The 18,595-nt window shown below is 34.3% G+C and overlaps 1 protein-coding gene across 2 annotated transcripts in view; it reads left to right on the top strand.

Annotated features, from left to right (window-relative positions):
- The window catches only part of LOC150088456 (hypoxia-inducible factor 1-alpha-like), a 433,924-nt gene that overhangs the window by 31,428 nt on the left and 383,901 nt on the right, over nucleotides 1–18,595 (top strand). The window lies entirely within an intron of this gene.

Here is an 18,595-nt window from a genome sequence, read left to right as displayed (position 1 = left end):
TGATATACGTTGGTTGATATATTCCTTGACAACGACAGATATTGCGGTTCAGGTGTATGTAGAAATTATGTGTGAACGATAACTAAAGCATTATGTATTCGTATGTGGGTACAGAAGGTGTGTTTTCTTGCAACGCAGCCAATTTCTCGGATTGGATGATTGTGTGACACACCACCAACTATTTTTCTTTTGTTTTTTTGAACAACATATGCTTACGATTTAGTGTCAAGTAACCCAACCGAAATTTACCTAATATGGAAGATGTTTCTTTTGATCAAGAGATATTTGATTTAGTTTAAGTGATAACGAATTTAATCTGAATGCGTCTATTTTCATAACATAGATATTGCTATAGCTCTCATAATTGCACCACTCTGAGTGTGTGATATTTATATAACTGGTTATTTGAATATCTATTAAATCATGGTCTATATTTTTGCGAATAGCCCGTGATGATATACTGTTTGTTGCTGCCCACATATTGTTAGCTTCCATATTGTCAAACAAGGAAAAAAAAACCAAACTATTAGTTACATTCTCCATTCTTTTTTAATTGTTTATTTATATGTGGATATATTATTCTGTACTGTTCCCTAAATGCTACCGTTTTCTTAAGGTGTTATATATATACATATATACACACACACACACACACACACACACGGTCTTATTAGAAACACCTTAGCGGTGCAGTATGTGATATTAACAGCGTATCACCTATAGGAAATACCGACTTACGCTTTTTTCTTTTGCAACGTAAATTACATTTATATCAACATTTCGTTTTTTTTTTTTTAAGTATCTCTTTGCTGTTGACCTTTTATCTTATCGAATATGTTTACGAACTATTTGAATACTGAAAATGTCTAGATGTTTCAATTAACGATTCTATTCTATAGTAGTAGTAATGGAGACATGTGATGCAAGAAAGCAAGCGCATGAGCTTATGTATCATCAGCCAAAAAAAAAAAAAAAAAAAACCAAAACAATTTCATACATCCATTCCCTCTAAAAGTTCGGAGGGAATGGATATTCTATTAATCTTTCATTCTTAACCGATGTACTGTACTTTGTTCAATAATAGGGTATATGAGCGGTAAACGTTTCATCTAGTTAACTGGTTGTTGGCTCCGGATTGTTGTCATCATCTGAGAAAGAGAAGAGAAGAAGTTAAATAATAGCAATATTAAACTGACTTATTAATTGTTTTTATTATATAAAAGTCCCATAATTCTATGCTGTAAGTAAACTTTTAATGTCAACAAGGATCTGTTTTCATCTTCTCAACCTTTGCACCGTACTAAGTATTGTACAGTACTATAGGTTCTAGTACCTTTCGTGTGTGGGGTTTTCATAAAAAAAAATAAATAAATAAAAAAAAAAATACATTATTTGTCTAAATTTATGATTCTAAAAAAAAAATAATCAAAAAAGAGAGGTTGACCGTATCATATGTGATATGAAATTTTGTCAGGTTTAATTGCAATTCATTTTGACAAAAAATGTTTTAATTGACTTTCGAAAATATTTTTTAAATCTCCCCCCCCCCCTCTTTCCACCACCGTTCAGTTGTTGAGAAGATGTAGTTATGAGAGATAACAGCAAAGTTTTATTCCTGTGTTCAAAAAGCGGCAGACCTAAATGTTTTCATTATGGCGCCCCCCGCCCCCTTTGGGAAGTGCTTTAAGAACCTTTGGCTCTGGATAATGGCAAATGAAAGGAGCAGCGAGTCCCAGAAAGCTTTACTTTAATTTATACTATTGGTTAATATTTTGCTCTTAGCAGCATGATATTTTATTTGTTCTTTTATATATTGATTTATACCACAGCTTTACTTTTTATGGTGCTTGCATATACTGTATATGTATTTACTTAACTTCATTACTATAAATGTTTGCTATGGATCTGAATGCTACTTTCTGGAGTTAATACTTTATTCAGCTAGCTTAGCTTCCTGGTGTAACTGCAGCTTTTCAGAGGGATAATGAGGAATAACTGTTATGTCCAATAATATGACTAGTATTAGAGTAAATTAGTACATTACATATTTAATTACTACTTTTGTGAATTGAACAAGAAGAAAGAACCATTTTGTAAATACCTTGGTTTTCTGTGATTTAACCTCTGTTTGGGTGTATTTTATCAGTCTTTATGCTATATATTTCTCTTATTTTCATTAAACTTTACTAGCCTACGACGATTTTCAATAAATTATTTCTGTTATTTTGTGCAGAAACTCCTTATGGTTACAGAGGAGTGTCAAATATCTTTGAGGGACACTAAGGAAAGCTTTTCATTGAAGTTATATTAGTTTATTGAATACTGAGTAAATTATTGATATTGTTATTGTAATATTTGGTTTTTGCAGTTTTTCCCCTTATAGTGTTAGTACTAGCAAAAAAGCAGGGAGGTTCTTTCAGGATATTGTGAATACAGTTAGTTTACTTGGACAAGGTACAGTTTTTTTTTTTTTTGTTTGTTTGCTTCATTATGTTTCACCTAATTTTCTTCAGTTATCTTTTTGAAGTTTGTTTGTCCAATGTTTATCTGAGGAGAAATAGAATAGATATCCTAACGTTTTATCTATTTAACCCTTAAATATCTTGATCATGTCACAGATGTATTGGTTTTTTGACTTTCCAATTTGGAGCTGGTCTGTTAGGGAAAATTCTTTTGCACTCCACAGCTAATTTTTTTTTTTGCTTTGCACCTTTCTCTCTCCCCATCAGGTCCACCTCCCTCCTGAAATGTGATTTTGAGATTTCCAGGCCTTTATGTAACATTCAAGATTTGGCCTCTATAATAATTGCCTCTGTCTGTACAGGCTGATTTCTGTACTGAAGCAAAACTAGGGATGAAGATGCAACTTCAGAGGATTGTATTATGCACTGCTACAAAGCTAATATGAAATGAAATCTGGTGAAGACAGTTTTAAGGATTTGAGCTTGATGCAGATATACTTGGCTTTTCTTTCCAATGTATCTTCAGCAGAGCACATTTACTATTATGGAAGCTTGTTTACAGTACTGAGAGAACTTAACATTATATTTGAATAATTTTGATTTCTAACTATTTTAAGTTAAAAAAAAAAAAAAAAATCCTATTTCTACTGTAGATGGCCAAGGTACCTCCTTCCTTGTACTTTGTAGGCATTATATAATGTCAGGCTGGAAATCATTAAACAGTTTCTTTCAAAATAAAGTAGAGAACACTCCATTGCTGTGTTCTGTAAATTTTTAATTAATTTATTAACTACTATAAATTTGTGTCCTGCTGGATTATAATATAATGTAGAATTGCTGTTACCCAAATATAGTATTGTATTGTAATTTATATGGGTGTTGTTGAAATAGCATATACTGTTAAGCTTAGTCCATCTTTAACATTAGTAGAATTTTTGATTTTGTCTGATTTTCTTCTCTCTCATATATGTATATATGACAGAGAGCACAAGCAATTTTTTTTTTTTTTTTTTAAAGTTTCATTCCTGGAGAACTATTGGTGGTAATAACAATACATTTAGATATGGCTCCTAAATTTTATTTTCAAAAGAAAGGATTCCTACTTTCAGTACCAATGAATACTGCATTATTTATATCCTGAAAAGAAAAGGAACAAGACAATAATTACATCTATCAGAAGATTAATTAGATCTAATTAATTTTAGAAACTTAATTAAAAAACATAAATAAAGAAATAAAACATAACTTAATTATGTTTTATTTCTTTCATCATAATGATGGCATCATTATGGCATCATCATAATGATGCCATTCATCGTGTATCAGGTACACAATATTGGCAGTGTTATGCCCCTCCATATTTCATTTCAGCTCAGTACCATTAAACTACAAAACATTAATCATCAACAGGCTCCTCCGTGGCCAAGTGGGAAGGAGCAGCAGTGTGTAGCACACGCTTCTTGATTAGACCAGGGTTCGAGCCCGTCACCACCAAATACGGAGGATGCGGAAAGGTCAGGGAATGACCACTGCATATCCCGGAGCAATATGACCTTAGTTGCTAATGCTCCTAAAAACCAAATAACAAACAAACATAATCATCAACATTGATTTCTTATTTTTTGTCATAATTATTAAAATTGGCCCCAAAACTATTTCATATATTAAGAATAATTAGGTCTAACATCTCTATTCCGAGCCATTACATAGGTGCTAAGTGATAATTTATCACACACACTATTTTGATAATAATTGATATTTCCACATTCATTACCAGAATATTCTTCCCAGTCACTTTGAAGATGAATTGTGTAATTATTCTGAAATGTCAGAGATGATAAATTTCTAAAATAGTTTTATATTTTAATGCAGATGTAAAAATAATATGTTAATAAATGCTTCTCTGAAAGACAGATTTGTTTTAATAACGTTAATATAAATAATCTTAGTTTTGTTTTTTTTTCCCTTCATACAGTATTAATTAAAATTGCTGTGTGACATGACTTTTGAGTCACTCTGTATGTTCCTTCTGTGAACATATAAGCTAGCCAAATATTTTATGGAAACTTCAGAGGTCTTTCCATTTGATGGGTCATAATTTGTTCACTTGCTGACATGACTGCTGATAGCATGAAAATCATATTTGACTCTATTTCCTTTCCTTTTCTTCTTCCATTCTTATTCTTTGGCAGACAAGTGGCGGTTTTATTCCAGAAACTCGGGTTTTTCCTCCTATGTATTTCCAGTTTACAGACTCAATATACTGTCACTTCAAGGTCTAATTACCTTGTGTTCAACTTAGAACAACCAAATCCATTCTATTAAGTAAAAAAAAAAAGAAAAAAAGTGTTATGCTTCAATGCAGATGTTGAAATAATATGCTAATAAATTGTGCTTTGCAAGACAAATAGTGCTAGGGAAAATTATAATGCAGAGAAGTAATTTATTAACATATGAAGTGTGGCAGTAAAGTTCCCAGACTGATACAATAAAAAGAACACAAAGTGGAGGCACTCAAAAATATATTTTTTTATTCAAAGTTGAAAAGAGTTAGTGAAATTTTTCTAAGAGATGATGTTCAGTTTGGCAGTTACATTTTTCTTTATGTCCTCAACATCATGAAATCTCTTTTGTTTGGCAGTAGTCTTCATCTTGGGAAAGAGGAAGTCTGCTAGTGGTAGATTGGCAGAGTAGGGTGGATGGTTGATCTATACAATGCCATGTTTTGCCATAAATGTCTTCACAAGTATAGAATGGGTGTAGGTATTGTCATGCAACAAGAACCAGCTGCCTTTCTCTCAAAACTGTGGTCTCACCGGGGAAATGTACTCATTATACTTGGGGACATACTGACACAGAACACTATATAGACTCCCCTTCAGGTTAAAATTACTTTTGAATCATGCCCTATTTGTTGAAAAACACACAGTTATCATCTTGATCCTGGACTTCTGGTAATGAAACATTTTGGACCTTGATGATTTTGAAGTCTACTGCTTGTTCTGACATTTCATCTCTGGGTCATACTGAAACCCCAACACTCATCTCCAGTGACAATACAGTTGAAGAAATTGATTATCTTGCCAAGTCTGGATGAAGTCTTCATGACAATTTGTTGCTTCCGCTCATATGTGGTGTTAATTTTGCACAGATCTTCTTTTTCCTAAACTTTTATGCAGAATTTGAGGAATCGTCTACTTATTTGTATCCAACTCATCAGCACACACTATTTTGATTTCTGAGGTCATATGATGATCTCTTGCCACAATTTTCAGACTTTTGCAACTGTCCTTATTTTGAGAGGTTGACAGATTGTGAACATCCTCATGTTTATGTTTCAAACTGCTGATACCATTCAAACATGCTGGTACTACTTAATGCTTCAACAGCATAAACAGTTTTTAACATTTCATATGCTTCTGTTGCAGATTTTCTCAGCTTAAAGCAAAATTTGATATTTGTTCATTGCTCCATTGCTATAATTGTGACATGGAACATTAACACTACTAACAAAACTAGTTGTAACTTGCAACCTATCAGCCTACTGGACAGTCTATACTACAACATACTATGTACTAAAGTTTGAACTACAACATACTACTTCCATTTTCACTCATTGAAAATGTCTGGGAACTTTATTGTCACACCTTGTATTATTACTCCATTCTGGTATTTTATTTTTCATTTTGATTTTAAAATGATAATAAATATAACAGGGTTTGACCTGGTTGTCACTCTCTTTTATAATGAGAATGACAGCCTGGTTTATGAGATTCACTTTGAATTCTATATGAAATTCAAAATAATAGATAATAATAATAATAACAACAAATGAAGTAATTAAAAACATGCAAACTATAATGAAAATAAAATCATAATGTGAGTTCAAATCAAACTATTTTTTGATAAATATTTTAGGATATTAGTATTTCTTTAATGTTATTATAGGACATCATATGAGGTTGTTGACAAGTTACTATTACTTTGGATAAGGGTTAAGTATTACAAAGAGCAGTTATAAGTGGCCACAACTCTTCATAGACTAATGTTATGAATAGGGGGTATCACAGGGTTTAGTATTAGGTCCTTTACTAATATTTATTGAGACAGATATTGGTATTTTTTAAAATAATGATGTGACTATTTCAAGTTCCATGCCTAAGTTTGCTGATGAACCTAAGGTGGGAAGAACTGCTACTGATGTTAATCAGGGTATGCTACCTCAAAAAGAGCTAGTATAAGGAGATGTGTTAAAATGGTAACTGAGGTTTAGCATTGATAAATGCAAGATACTGCATTTGGATGCAGTAACTTAGAATAACGTGCCATTTGGGTAGCACCAAACTTAAGGTAATTGCTAAGAGCATATATGTAGGGCAGGGAATAATTGTACAGACTGGCTTGAAGCTTTCTGGCCAGTACAGTCAGGCTGCTAGAACAGCTCATGGGATTCTGCCAGTGATATAAAGGAATTTTACCAGCCATGACAAAAAAGGTTTGGCCATATCTGAAATACTGCATATTAGCATTAGTAGAGGCATTTGATGCAAGAAAGCAAGCTTATGCAGCATCAGCCAAAAAAAAAAAAAAAAACCCACTTCCACTTCACCCCTCTGTTCGTTCAAAATACCTGTCCAGCTGAGCCTTAAACTTATTTAGGCTATCAACCTCCACCACAAGGGATGGCAGTCTGTTCCACCAACCAACCACCCGCTGGCTAAAGGCAAATTTCCACACGTCTATCCTACATCTGTCTTTCCTCAATTTGAATTTATGCCCTCTCAGGTGATTTTTCTGAGCTAGAGGAAGAATCCCATCAGCATTGAGCATGCTTAAACCATTCAAGGCTTTATACACCTCTATCAGATCACCTCGCTGGTGCCTAGTCTCCAGACACTGTAATTTGCAAAACTTAAGCCTTTCCTCGTAAGAGCACCCCTTTGTTCCATTCACTAATCTTGTTGCCCTTCTCTGTACTCGTTCCAGCAGCTCTACATCCTTCTTGAAATGAGGCCTCCAGACCTGTATACTGTACTCTAGGTGTGGCCTGACCATTGCCTTGTACAATGGAATAATCACCTCCTTATCCCTGCTGGAAAAATTCCTGTATATCATTGACAATACTCCATGAGCTACTCTTGCAGCCCGTCTGCACTGCTCAGAGAACTTCATATCTGCCTGCACAATCACCCCCAAGTCCCTTTCATTCTCTACCACTGTCAGTGTAGTACCACAGAGTTGATACGTTGCCCTGGGGTTGCTGTTTCCCATGTGTAGTACTTTACATTTGTCAATGTTAAACTTCAAAATATAGGTTTGGAAATCTCATTTTAAGGATATGGATCTTTTAGGAAAGGTGCAGAGAAGATTAAGAGGATTAGCTGGAGGCAACAAATGGATATTTTTTACCAAGATTTGAGGTTCTATAAATTGCAGCATCTGCAAACTAGACATCTATGTGATAAGCTGACTGAAGTACACAAAGATTTAAAAGGAGTAAGTGAACTAAATACTGAGGCCATCTTTACACCTTCTCGGGTAACACACACACAAGGGAATATAAGTTTAAATTGAAAAGTATGGTTGCAGAAAGTAGATATGTGGAAAGTTTTTTTGTTCGGTAGGGGATAATTAATATTTGAATAAAGGATTGGACAAATTATTAGAAAGAATGAACAAATGAAGATGATAAAAAGTTTATTTTATTTTGGCTAATGTAATGTCATTTAAGTTTTGCTCACTTGTATCATTTTGCAATATTAATGCTCATTGCTTTCTATTGCATTCTACTTTGATAAAAGAAAGTATCTATTGCTGAAAGGAAAGTATACAAGTCCTTGCTCCTTCTCCTCTCTGATTTTTCTCCCTCTGGTACATGGATTTTGTATCCTGGGTGTAAAGCACCCAGACTGACTAGGAATTATTATGGTTTTTTGTAGTTTCCTATTGCCTTCTGTATCTGTTCCTGTTTTGTATGTGTGAGCTCATGTTTATAGGCTGGTTGCATGTTGTGTGGGCTGAAAAAAAAAAAAAAAAAAAAACCCTTAAATAACTTGCAGGGAAAAATTACTCTCTCCACCTAAGATCAGCTAATTCAGCCCTGATTAGAGACTTTTAGAAATTTCAGCCTACAATGGAACTCAAACCTGGACTGCTCCAAACTGGTAGCAGACAACGATGTGTTATGCCAACTCAGCTATCATGGAGGACAACTAGCACTTAGCTACATAGGTAGCTTTAGTTAGTACAAGTCATGATGGCAGGCAACATGGGGCCTCTTTAGATTTTGAAGTTGCATAGCAGAATAGCTTTCTATTATTTATGTATGCCAAGTGCTCAGATAGGGCTTGAATTGTTTTCATTTGATAAGTATTTTTTTTTTTTAAATTAAGTTCAAAGTATTTGATTGTTAAGCTTCCAAAATATTAAGATGGTCATTACCAGTTACAAGTTCAAGCAAATTTGTAATTAATTATAGTGTCTGACCCAATGAGAACTGTGCATATATTTTTATGTACATGTTTTTCTGCAAGATATTAATGTACATGAGATCCCATGTGAGCATAGTTTTCCTGCTACTTAGTCATTGCTTGCTATGAGAATTTCATTAGGTTTTTAATCAAAAACTTCATAATTACACCTGTGAAGGTTTTTGTATTGAACTTTGATGTCAAGTAACTTGAACATGTGAAATGAAATTTCAGCCTGATTTTCTAGATCAATCAAGCCATTTGTATTTATTTATTATTATTATTTTTTGTTTCAAGTCAAGAATTTGTAGCAACAAATATTTATAACAAACTATTCTGTTTTTGTGTTATGGGACAAGATCCAAGGAGCTTAAATAGCATGTTTTTCAAGCAGATTGTAATTGATGTGATTTCAGGTTTAGATCAGCACTGGATAGTTAATTAACTTAGTGCTAATGTCTGAGTATGCTTCACATCATATTGAGATTATTAGATCTAACTACAGATATACTTATGTAATCAAGACAATATCAAAAGTTAAGATTTTGGATGCAAATAAGAAAATGGCCATCCTCATTACATGAGAAAGTCATGGTAACCTGCCATATATTGTCTGGATATAGTTGCTTCCATATTAACATGACCATGTGTATATAATTAGATAATTTTCTTAAGATATTTCATTTCAGCATTGATTATATCTTTGCATTAATTTTATGATGGCTGTTCACTGAAAAGGCCATTTTAAACATAAAAAGATATTAAAGTCATCACATCAATTGAATTATTACTATTCTATAAATTTTACCATTATACCTACAGTACTATAACTTTTTTATAAATAAAATTACAATGATGCAGATAAGCAAATGCCATAACTGATACAGTAAATCCTTGCTTTAATGGAACTCAGTTTAATGGACTTTTCAGAAATAGTGGACAGCATTCACTGACTTTTCATCCATATGGGATCTGGTGATTTAGTTTCCAGATTTTAAAATTAATAGATAAAATATTAATTAAATTTAATATTATTTAAATCATTAGTTACTTCTTATTTGCAATAAAGTAAAAGTGCTAGGGAGCCAGGATTTCCTTTTCCATCAGTCTGTTGACCATGTTGGACTTCAGTAGGGAGGCGCCTCCATAGCCAGGTGGGCAGGAGCAGCAGTGCATAGCACACGCTTCTTGATTAGACCGGGGTTCGAGCCCATGCCCACCAAATATGGAGGATCCTGGAAAGGTCAGGGAATGACCACCGCATATTCCCGGAGCAATATGGCCTTAGTTGCTAATGCTCCTAAAAAAACCAAATAACAATAATAACTTCAGTAGGGAATTATGGGGAACCTCCATCAAGGTACTAATTGAGAGCTTCAGGGCTAAATAAGCTTTAGTCGGAATTTCTGTTGACAGCATAATTTCAAACTCTTCTACTTTTCACAATAAGAGCACTAAAACACAGTATTGCAACATTTAATGCTATTTTATGTCATAGTACAGTATATATATAGACTGTGTGTGTATATATATATATATATATATAGATATCTGATAATTAAAATAAATATGATATTTAAAATAAAAACATCAGCCAGTAGTACGGCAATAATGCAGAGCGAAACAAAACGCAAAATAATATAAAATAAACAAACAGGGAAGGGAAAGTAGAAATAATAGGACAAAAAGGTAGTCGATAATCCCCGGTATAATTTAGTCAATTAAGTCATTAAACCCAATTAATAAAAAAGATATAAATTTAAAATAATGCCAATTATAAATAATTTAGCGGTACCCCCCTCGAAGGTACCAGTTCCAAAAGACGTGAAATATCACCAAAAAAGGGTTAAAGAAACTACCAAAAACTAAAATATCAAAATAATAGGACTGACCATCATGCCCCATATCGACAGAGGACCACGAGGCCAATAATGGTCATGGAATCGCTGCATTTCAATCGTCATACAAATCATCGCAAAGGCAGAAATATCGAAGAACCAAACCAACCCTCCATTCTCCGATAGATCAACCAATGCAGAGGACCTGCATGGCGGTGGTCCTTATGCAGCGAAAAACGATCTATAGAACAGACAGCACTCTAGATCAGAGCCACACCACTGACATAATGCAAGCTTAACCAGCTTATATAATAGAAATAAATAAGCAGCGCCTGTGCCGCCATCTATTTCTTTTCTTTCTATTATATAAGCTGGTTAAGCTTGCATTATGTCAGTGGTGTGGCTCTGATCTAGAGTGCTGTCTGTTCTATAGATCATTTTTCGCTGCATAAGGACCACCGCCATGCAGGTCCTCTGCATTGGTTGATCTATCGGAGAATGGAGGGTTGGTTTGGTTCTTCGATATTTCTGCCTTTGCGATGATTTGTATGACGATTGAAATGCAGCGATTCCATGACCATTATTGGCCTCGTGGTCCTCTGTCGATATGGGGCATGATGGTCAGTCTATTATTTTGATATTTTAGTTTTTGGTAGTTTCTTTAACCCTTTTTTGGTGATATTTCACGTCTTTTGGAACTGGTACCTTCGAGGGGGGTACCGCTAAATTACTTATAATTGGCATTATTTTAAATTTATATCTTTTTTTATTAATTGGGTTTAATGACTTAATTGACTAAATTATACCGGGGATTATCGACTACCTTTTTGTCCTATTATTTCTACTTTCCCTTCCCTGTTTGTTTATTTTATATTATTTTGCATTTTGTTTCGCTCTGCATTATTGCCGTACTACTGGCTGATGTTTTTATTTTAAATATCATATTTATTTTAATTATCAGATATAATTAGGCATCATGTGGAGGATGTGCATTTGCTGCCTCTAATGATAGCTACATAGCCATATCTATTTATTTTTATTACTTTTGCCTAATTTTTACCTCACATTATATATATAGATATATATATCTTCCATTTTTAATGGACAATTATATTTAAGACAGGCCTTACTCTCATATAATTGAAGTGGGGTATACTTTATACCTCAGGCTCCCAAAGGTGCATCTAATGTTGTGGGGCACACATGGTTTTTTGGGGTGCATGTCGTTTTTATGAAATACGTTTTTAACAAAATATGAACGAGCCATCCCATAATCCAGCTATAAAACTTATTTTATTTCAGTCTTTGAGATTAAATGTATCGAAGTGTATATTAATTCATAAAAGGTACGTATACTATACTCATAGCTAAAATTTATATCAGGGTCTGTTTATTTGTTCATTTTCTGGAAATGGAGTATGTATTTTAAGGGGACACAAGGCATAAAAGTTTGGGAACTTCTGCTTTATACTAAATACAGATAGGCTTTGGTGTTGTGCAGATTGTGCTTCATGTAACATCAAGTTTATAGTTAAAGAAATTAGGAGCTCACATTGCTGCCTTCCTGTAGACTGTTGCTTGATAAATTATAATTATCTTTTGTAAAGTAATAGATATTTTGTAGCAGAATGTCTGAGAATGTTCTAAAATGAATAAGTTGTCCATTAATTTTAGGTGTTTTGTCAATTTAAAGTGATTCTTAATATTTTAAAAACTGGGCTATTATCTCTGCACTGAGATACTCTTAAGTAATAGTCCATTTTATTGAAATTGATACTAATCAATTTCTGGATGAAAAGGAAAATGCATCCCGCACTAGAATTATTACTACATTGCCACTTCATTAGAATCTATTTGAAATAATGTATTGATGCTACACTGTCTACACAAAGTTCCACTGTGAGGTGTCATGATAAAAGGACATGGTAGGTGAATATTTTTTCATCAAGTATTAGCATGGTTTAATAATGGACCGGCTGTGGTCCATTGGTTAGTTTGCATAATCTCAGTTAAAGTGATTGTGGATTAAAGCCTCTCATCTGCTGCCACAAATATGCACAGCTTGTCATGACTGTTGCACTGAAATCCAGCTAATATTAATAATTTGCTTATGTATGCAGTCACAATGAATTTGCAAGCTCCTCTGGCCTCAACCATCTAGAGAATAAATGGATAATTATTTATTTTAAATCCATAAATTAGATGGAGGAAATGCTTTTTTTTTTTTATTTTTTGGTTAATGTAGCTTTTAATTTTCATGCTGCAAATATTTAGTTAAACCAATAACAAATAAAAATAGGTTGGTCATTCATGAATTTGTAAGCCACATAGTTAAATTGTCTATATCAGTAATCCAGTTTATATCTACATGGACATAAACTGGATCACTACTATTTTAAAAATATTTGTTAATTTTTATAGACAACAGGGAATGCCTGCTATATATTTCAGATATATTTATTCAAAATGTTGAAGTAAATGATGTCAGTCATTACTCTCTAAGTGATGAGTTTCTAAAATTGAGTGTCATGATCCTATAGGAGTCGTGAAGATTGTCATAAAATAAAATAAAAATTTAATTTAAATTGTATTAGTGTATATTACTTTGCAATAGTAAGATTCATGATCTGTAAAGTACACAATTTTACAGTGTAATAAAGTTCTCTTCAAGTTGGCAGAATTATAATCACCAAAAGCTGCTCAGTTCAGCTTTTTATTTCAAAAAAAACCTCTGCATATCTACAAAATGTCAAAACAAGCAACCCATATTCATTGTCCATTGCCTGTGTAAGAGAATTAGGCTTAAGCTGAAGGCATGGTACCAATTAAGTTTCTTGATTTTGGTGGTAGGAGAAAGGGAAAGGATTTCAAAAGCAGGGTGGGCCTTGGCAGGGAATATGGGTTAAAAATATTTCAGACCTGTCCTAAAAGGAATGACTGGAACATCCTTAACAGTAGCAGTGCATTTAGAGTTGAGTAATTTTGAAGTTTTTTTAAATATATGTTCTGCATTAGAACACAACAGTGCAGGACAATCTGTCATTTGAGATTAGTAATGGTTGCAGACATTGTAGCACATGTGTCTGAATATAGAAGTGATTTCAACTACTTGTTCTTTTATTCATCCTCAGCATAACTCATGCTCTTATGTTATTATAATGGAATGATAATTTGAATTATTTTGGCATTTGAAGCAGTCAGTTATTTGGGATTTGGTTTGCCCACAGACTTTAGCATTTTCTGTAGTTGTGTTTACCCTGTTGATGTTCCAGTTTGTCCTCTGTGATAGGATAGTGGTTTCATCCCTATTTTGGTGTTTGGAGAGATCTGGGTTTGAATCCTGTAAGAGACCAGAGGAATTCGTAAAAATTGTTCTGTTGGGTGTTGAGCTGTAGTAAGCTGATTTCAGGTTGCAGGAGTAGCAATTATTCCCCCCCCCTCTCTCTCTCTCTCACACACACACACACACACACACACACACACACACACACACACAGGGGATTTTAGACTATACACAAGTGCAAATCAGTTGTGAACATCCACCTCTCCAGACTTGGCAATATGGCCTAAGATTAAAGTGACCAGATCCTTAGTGTTCCATTGCAGGACATTGATTTTTCAACCACCTTCCCTAAAAACAATATACACATTTATTTAAATTTTTTATTTATAAAAAATATTCACATACAAAATATAAATTAAATACATATACTTCTTTGAACTAAACTTATAAATTATTGCACTTAAAAAAACAAATATAGCCTATATATTTTTTTTGGATATATTTGTTTTATTTTACTTAATACATATATTATATAGGTATTTCTGTTAAATAATAAAAATACATACTTCTTTTTACAATAAAAAAAATATAGTATCGGTGTAAATACACCATAGTTAACCCATAAATTTGAACTACGTAAGTAGCGTAGAAGACATCGTTTTAATTGTATCTCATATTGTGGTTGCCTTCACAACGAGATAGCGGCAATACCGCTATCTCGTTGTGAAGGCAACCACAACAGGCAAGAAGGCAAGCACCTTGAAAATAAATACCACAGAAGGCAAGCTCCTTGAAAATAAATAACAGTAGTCTTCTCTACTAGAGAAGCGTTATTTATTTGAAGTAGTGCAATACCGCTATCTCGTTGTGAAGGCAACCACAATATGAGATACAATTAAAACGATGTCTTCCGCGCTACTTACGTAGTTCAAATTTATGGGTTAACTATGGTGTATATACACCGATACTATATAATTAATTACCCATAATAATAATAATTATTATTAGCTATATGGTGCAAGGAAGCCTGAGGCTTATGCTGCACAAGCCAAAAAAATTTCTGAACCACCCGAGAGAGAGAGAGAGAGAATCACCAAGAAAGAGAATGATGATGATATCCAGCTCAGGACCCTGGGTGTGCCAAGCCCATACTCACCAGATGTGAGCCCCTGGGGTTATTTATGCCTTGTGCATTTCATTTTCAAATAAAACCAATAGAAATTAAATATATTTTTCCCCGGAGCATATTTCTGAATTTCTTCGTAAAAATTTTTCACAAGAATTAGCAAAATTGCACTTAACTTGTAGTACAAGCCAAATCCTCTGCTTGCACCTTCACGATGGAGAGACTGTTAGTAATCCTGGGTATAACATCCATGCACAAGCACACTGTGGATGACCACCCAGGTGTGAACCAACGTAAGTAGGGGTCGACGTGTGGCGCCCACACCACATGGAGGAATGCTCCCCCCCTCTGTGTTACCAGGCAATACCAGGTGGTAAATGAGTCTCATCAACCAGTGCAATACCACCACTTTGCTTATTGGAGGCTTGAAGTGGTGGAACCCATGTTTAGTCTCCAGAGCTAAGTTCCAGTCAACCCTTCTCCATCTCTTCCATCATGCAGTATGACTGATGACCTTTGAGATTATGATGAACATCATGGCAAGATCCAATCTTCCTTACATTTCGAGGATACAACTCACATTACAAATACTGTGAAGTACAGTGAAGTGCTTGGTTTTCTCTTTCGCTCTCGGCGTTACTTTTCTTCCAAACAGCTGTTCACTCTGCATCTAAAAAACTTGGTTTTCTCTTTCGCTCTCGGCGTTACTTTTATTCCAAACAGCTGTTCACTCTGTACAAATCGCAAATCCACCCTACCATGGAATATTGTTCCCACATCTGGGGTGGTGCCCCCAAAACCTCTCTCAGGCTACTAGTTTCCATTCAGAAGAGGGCAGTTAGGTTAATTAATGATTCATCTCTAACAGAGTCACTCCACTTAATGTCTGGTTTGGTTTTTAGTAGCATTAGCAACTAAGGCCACTTAATGTCTCATAGACGTACTATTTCTGCTGCATACCTTTTCTACAGATACTTCCATGGGCTCCAATTCTTCTGAATTGGCTTCTATAATTCTCGCTCTCTCTTTCAAAACAGTCCGAACACGTGCCGCCACCAGCCAACATCCATTTACTGTCCAATTTCAAACTCACAGAACCGACTTTTCATCTTCCTCTTTTATTCATTCAATTGCCGTTTTCTGGAACAACCTTCCTTCATACGTATTTCCTGAAAATTACAGTCTACAGAAGTTCAAGTCTAATGTCAACAAATATCTTCTTTCGTCTTCTCAACCTCCAAGCACGGTACTAAGTACTATAGGTTCTAATACCTCGTGTTTGGGGTTTTCATTAAAAAAAAAAAAAGTATTGCTTTCAGCGTTTCAACGGTCAGTTGTGTTTTTTTCTGACGTCTTCAACTTTATTACTACCAAGTAAATTCTCTGTTGCACCATTGGTTCCTGGCAAATATAATGCAATTGATTGCCATTATGTTTGACATTAAGTATGGAGGCTACATGTCCAATCCGGGACAGTTTGAAATGCGGAGCAAACGACTTAAATTCGGGACATCTGGTCACTTTACCTAAAATGCTTATGTTTCATAAAAATCAGTAACAACAATATACAACACGAATTCTGTAAGAAGCTTGTGACACGAATTTGTCACAAGCTACTTACATATTTTAGACTATTGTTTTCAGTATTTGTTTCATGTGGATATCTAAACCTTTAACTAAACACTGATCTGTATGCATCTCACCAGCACTGGCATATACTGGTTTCTCTCTCTCTCTCTCTCTCATTCCTGCATGTTGCAATTATGCTTAGTGTAATGTTGCAGAACTTGCTGTTTTTGGTTATTTATGTATTGCTTATTTATGTAAATGACTGAATTGGGTGGGTAATAAAATGGCCATGCCATGTAGATATGGCATGGCCATTAGTTAGGAAATATATGAAGTTTATTACCTAATTCCATAGTATTTAGTTTGTTAGATTATTATTGTAGTAAATTTCCAACATCAGTTGCTATCAGAGTTCTTCTATTTAAAATGCTACTATGAACTTCCCAAATTATAAATTCAGTTTATAATTTAAAATTGTATAAGGCGTACAGTATAATCCCCCACTTGTTGTTTCTTTGTGAAAATGAATTTTGCCTCCCCTTTCCTTGGAACATAATGTGCTAGAAGTACAAAGGGTACCTGTATTACCTGGTAAAACATGTACCGTATTTGTCGGCTAATAAGACGCACTTTTTTTCCTTTATAAATTAAACCTTAATAATATATCAGTAAGTAGCTTACGACAGGGGCCGTTCTTACGGTACGGCGTAAGTAGTAAATTATGAGAGAATGTCCTAGTACCGTAACTGAATCAGTTTTTGATTTTTTTTTTTTTTTTTTTGAAAGTTGTGGTGTTAACAGTAGTCACAAAACGGTAGTGCGTTTGGTTTTAATAAAATGGCGGTCAGATGCTCACGAGTGTGTGACCTCTCGTAACGATTAACAAATATGAATTATTTTACATGTACCACGTAGTTTTGGGAGGAGGAGGAATTCGCTTTTCAGTTCATTAATGAGAAAGGCAAAGTGATTAAAACTACTGATGTGTATTACACTAGTGATGAAAAGTATTTTGGAATTTGGCATTGCTATGTGATGTCAGCCCCGTGTCTGAAATGACTTAAATGCCAAAATTTAAGGTCAACAAAAACTCATTTGTGATATCTTTGGGGCTGATAGCATTTGAAATGAGGTTGAAACTAATTTCGGAAACGGTTGGAAAATGTTAACTTGTATCAGTTTTCTTCTGGCGATTTGCTTCATAAGGATGGATTGGTAGGTGTTCCCTTTCCAAATGCTACAGAAATTGATTGAACTGTAGTATGGTTCAATTTTGCGTGGAGATTTAAACCAGGAAGCTTTAAATAAGATGCTGTTTCTTTTATTCTCTCTATCTTGTAACTCCTGTGACGTGTGGTCATCACAGAGTATAAACAGCAAATTCATTTTTTTTTAATTACATTTTATACTTTATCGGTATCACGAAATTTGGTAGCATAATACATGTGAACAGGCTTTCTCATATGAAAGAAAACAGATAGAAATTCCGTTCATGGATCACCGATGTGAACTTACATGGTTTAATTCAAATTGGCATTTCAAAAATGGAACAAGTTATTAATTCTCCTGCGAAGAAAAGCAGGCCGAAATTTCGCATAATAATAGCCTGAATTTGCCTTATTAATTGTTCACTTTTATATTGCTTACGGCACAGGTGTTGGAATGCTCCGGCCCTAGTAGCACATTATGTCTTTCGATGTGGCTCGCCTGCATTCTCAAAGGTCGAGCACCCATGTAATACCTTATTGCAGAGGGCTATGTGTAAGCCGTTGGATGTAACAAGAAAATACCACTCCCCCCACTATGTAAACTTTCACTAATGCTGTATTCATTTTGCCATAGGCCCT

Source organism: Mastigoproctus giganteus, chromosome 3 (genome assembly GCF_048544385.1).
Source record: "Mastigoproctus giganteus isolate SK-2022 chromosome 3, ASM4854438v1, whole genome shotgun sequence".
NCBI classification, from domain to species: Eukaryota; Metazoa; Arthropoda; class Arachnida; order Uropygi; family Thelyphonidae; genus Mastigoproctus; species Mastigoproctus giganteus.
The sequence above is the reverse complement of the archived record's forward strand: the minus strand, read 5'-3'. Positions and strand labels throughout refer to the sequence as shown.